The 4,382-nt window shown below is 34.6% G+C and overlaps 1 protein-coding gene across 1 annotated transcript in view; it reads left to right on the top strand.

The window, feature by feature from the left end:
• The window catches only part of LOC107093558 (ras-related protein Rap-2a), a 30,691-nt gene that overhangs the window by 1,903 nt on the left and 24,406 nt on the right, over window positions 1-4,382 (top strand). The window lies entirely within an intron of this gene.

Below are 4,382 nucleotides of genomic sequence, written 5' to 3'. Positions count from 1 at the left end.
GGCTAGCTTTAATTTTCTGTAGCCTATGCAGTTATCTTCCATGTTGTTGTTCCATTAAACTGTTTGTTTCAAACCTCAGACTTGTTAAAAAAAAATGCGCCGGTGGCACCAGGCTACCAGAGTTATGTCTGCGCACAGCGCAGTATACTGTAATTAAAGTTGCTTGGTACTGTAATAAAATTCAGTAAATGCGGAACCTATCTGTTTCATTTCATTTTTCTCATTGAAAAACCACACAAATGGCATTTAGATGATATTCTGCATAAAAAATAAGTGAAATAACAGTAAATTCGGATATAGAAATCAACCACCTATAGTGTTCAAATTGGCTCTGGTCCAACGTGATCACTATAAGCGGATTCCACTGTAAAGACAAACTAAACTTTCCTGCAGCCTTTACTAACAAATAGATATATATATTCAAACATCTATGCTGTGTAAATAAAAGGTACGGTAAGTGGACAAAATCCTTTCAGGTTTGAGTTCTGGGGCGAACATATTTTACATGTCCTTACCTACTTTTTTCACTAATCATTCTGCAAATAAATGATATTTCAAACTACTAATATCCACATTTAATGAATTTATAAGTTATTATTAAAGTAGTTATTTATCTATCGAAGTTTGAACATTCCCCTTCAGAGTATTGCTGCTGCTGCTGTCTGCATTAGAGGGAAAAAATGGTAGGGGTGGCAAATGATTGGCTAAGGGTGGCCATGGCCACCCCTGGCCCCCCATCTAGCTCCGCTCCTGTTGACATCACATATAGTAATAGTTCTCAAATCTTGGAAGTAGGGGTTTGCTTTTAATTTTAATCAAATTTTACTTATTTGAGTATTAGTTAGAGGGGAAAATGCACAGAATGCACCAATCAGAAAGTAGTTTTTTATATATATATATATATATTTCTATGTATACCACTTAAAGGTTTTGAAAACAACTGCCTCAATANGGCTAGCTTTAATTTTCTGTAGCCTATGCAGTTATCTTCCATGTTGTTGTTCCATTAAACTGTTTGTTTCAAACCTCAGACTTGTTAAAAAAAAAATGCGCCGGTGGCACCAGGCTAACAGAGTTATGTCTGCGCACAGCACAGTATACTGTAATTAAAGTTGCATGGTACTGTAATAAAATTCAGTAAATGCAGAAGCTATCTGTTTCATTTCATTTTTCTCATTGAAAAACCACACTAATGGCATTTAGATGATATCCTGCATAAAAAATAAGTGAAATAACAGTAAATTCGGATATAGAAATCAACCACCTATAGTGTTCAAATTGGCTCTGGTCCAATGTGATCACTGTAAGTGGATTCCAATGTAAAGACAAACTATACTTTCCTGCAGCCTTTACTAACAAATAGATATATATATTTAAACATCTATGCTGTGTAAATAAAAGGTATAGTGGACATAATTCTTTCAGGTTTGAGTTCTGGGGCAAACATATTTTATATGTCCTTACCTACTTTTATCATTATTATTCTGCAAATCAATGATATTTAAATCTACTAATATCCACATTTAATGCATGTTATAGTTATTATGAAGACTCTGAAGACACTGAAGACTCCTTGATGACTTGCAGAGGCACAGAATTTCATCTTAACCCCAAATAATTCACAATTTAGTTCTGAAAAGAGCATGAATTCTGTATCTATCATCTTTAATCTTTAATGTTTGTATATTCATGTGCAAAATTAACCACAGTGTGTTTCTGTAGTAAGTATTTGTTAATATATGAAAAATTTAAATGTTTAATAAGTTTGAACATTCCCCTTCAGAGTATTGCTGCTGCCACTGTCAGTATTAGAGGGAAAAAATGGTAGGGGTGGCAAATGATTGGCTAAGGGTGGCCATGGCCACCCCTGGCCCCCCATCTAGCTCCGCCCCTGTCGACATCACATAAAGTCATAGTTCTAAAATCTTGGAAGTAGGGGGTTGCTTTTAATGTAAATCATATTTTACTTATTTGAATATTAGAGGGGAAAATGCACAGAAACCCAACCGATTTTTTTTTTTTTATACCGGTATATACATATTTTTCTATGTATGTACGTATACCACTTAAAGGTTTTGAAAACAACTGCCTCAATATGATAAAGATACTGCCGCTTTGACAGTTGATCATATTGAGATTGATCCAATACGATATCAGCACGAATCATACCAGCTTTTATTACTCATTTTGTACTAAAGCCGAGAACAATAGCCAAAGACAACAACACATGTGAGAAAAACTGACCCATATGATACTTATCTATCAGTTAAAGCACTTTAATCAGAAAACTTCTGATTCGCCATGCTTTTCAGTTTTTACATAGAAATCTATGTAAAAATCTGTAGGAGATGCTTGTTTGTAATATTTTAGATAACTCATTTAAATCCTTGTGTTCCCTGTGATGTCAGTAATCAAAATTTTGACTTTACAATTGGGGTTTTTATCACCAGAGTACATTTACTGATAAAATAAAGACTCAAACAGAAATAATCTTTCTAAACACTTCAATCAATATGCTTTCCCTATAATTCAGTTTATTCTTAAAATATATATATTTTTTTTGTCCATGCAGGAAAAAAAAATCAGTGTCAAGTTATCTCTCTGACTATTTTAAGTGTTTAATTCTTGACATTTGCTATTCATAAGACTTCTAGTTTGCAAAAAATGATCAGTGATATTCCGGTTATGTGTTACACACATGGATAGGTTGTAAGATGTGGTTTTAAATGCAAATTTTTCTATCTTTACTGTTAGTGCCGTTTAAAGACCTTTTCATTAAATAGAAGAGAATGTGCTGTGATGATTTAAGTTTTTTTTACCAGTTATAATGTGCACAGATCAACAAGCTCTACCCTCTTCCACACATTGCTATGCACTGCCAGTCAGCTGGCAGAAAGAATGTCTCTTGGTTCCCCTCCGTGTGCACAAGGAAGACAAATTTGTCTTTTGGTTTCAGAGCGGACATTACACTTGTAAAATTGAATAAATGGTTAAATACTGTCTTATGCTGAAGCTATTATGTTTTTCGTAAAAGTTTTATAACCTTGCACCACCCGGAGTTTGTGCCACAGCAGCTCTATTGGAGCAAGAAAATGCATCTTTTAGTACTATAAGGATGCATGTAGCACTCACTGTCATCAGCAGAGGAAAGCACATGTAGAATCTGAGAGGATGGACCAGATGATCGCAGCTTGTCAGTTTTATTCAGCACGCACCGTTTACTGAACTACAGAAGATGAAGTTCATCACTCAGTGGGGATGGCAGTCAAATGACACGTTTTAAATTAAGCTTACAGCTAAATTATACTGAGGTTCCAAAAAGTTGACATCATTAAGGTCAAACCTTGATTAGAAATACCAGTTTTATGGTAACTTGGTACAACAGAGACATATAAAACCAACATTTTTATGGTCTAAAAACTTTCATTTATGTCACAGAAAGGTAATAATAGTCTAAAGTGTTGCTAAAATGATTCAAGGTGTTCAGTGTTCAAGTAGAATATTGTCACACTGACATTTATTTGTCAATCCATAGAAGGACTTTAGCAAAATATAAAATAAACACCTGCTTTGCTTTTGTAATAATTCTGCTTTCTGCTCCCTTTATAGTAACACTGGAAGTATACTGCCACCTATGGCCAAACACAGAACTGCTATACTGTTCTGCTTGTTCCCGTAGTCCGCACTCTATGGCAGAGTATTAGGGCCAGGCTAGAGATTTATTTTTAATTCAAGAATAAAGTTGCAACATTTCGAGAATAAAGTTGTAACATTATGAGAATAAAGTCATAAAATTAAGAGAATATAGTCGCGACATTTCGTTAATAAAGTCGTAATAGTATGAGAATGAAGTTGAAAAATAACAAGAACGAAGCCATCATACCACTACCCGTTTCAGCAGGGAAGCTTCGAGCTCCGACCAGCATATGACGGCCGACCAGCGCCACCAAATAGCAACCTGACTCCACTTTGACATGCTGGCCGATTTGATGCTGGTATGCTAAAAAATGTCCTTATTTGTATAGTATAACTTCACAAGATCCTTGACATTCTTAATTTTAAGGAAGAAAGTGCTTGTAAGAGTTGTCATAAAATTAAAATTTTGCACATGCATAGAACAGCACGGGAACTTCTCACCCAAAGTACATTCCGGAAAAAAGGCTACAGGCTTCTAGATGCCTAACGCTGAACTATTACTGAACGACGGTGTGAGTCTGCTCATCAAACGATTTTTTAGTTGTGAAGGATAAAATAAAAAGTCTATTTTAAAGATATTTTTCAGTAAAAAATCTAATAATGTTTCTATATTGCTTATAGTTTGCAAACCAAAGTATTTTTAAAACAATATCAGCTTAGTGAAGATGGAAAGTTTTGTTTCCACA

The sequence above is a fragment of the Cyprinodon variegatus genome, unplaced genomic scaffold, assembly GCF_000732505.1.
Source record: "Cyprinodon variegatus isolate N-32 unplaced genomic scaffold, C_variegatus-1.0 Scaffold432, whole genome shotgun sequence".
In the NCBI taxonomy this organism is placed as follows: Eukaryota; Metazoa; Chordata; class Actinopteri; order Cyprinodontiformes; family Cyprinodontidae; genus Cyprinodon; species Cyprinodon variegatus.
The sequence above is the reverse complement of the archived record's forward strand: the minus strand, read 5'-3'. Positions and strand labels throughout refer to the sequence as shown.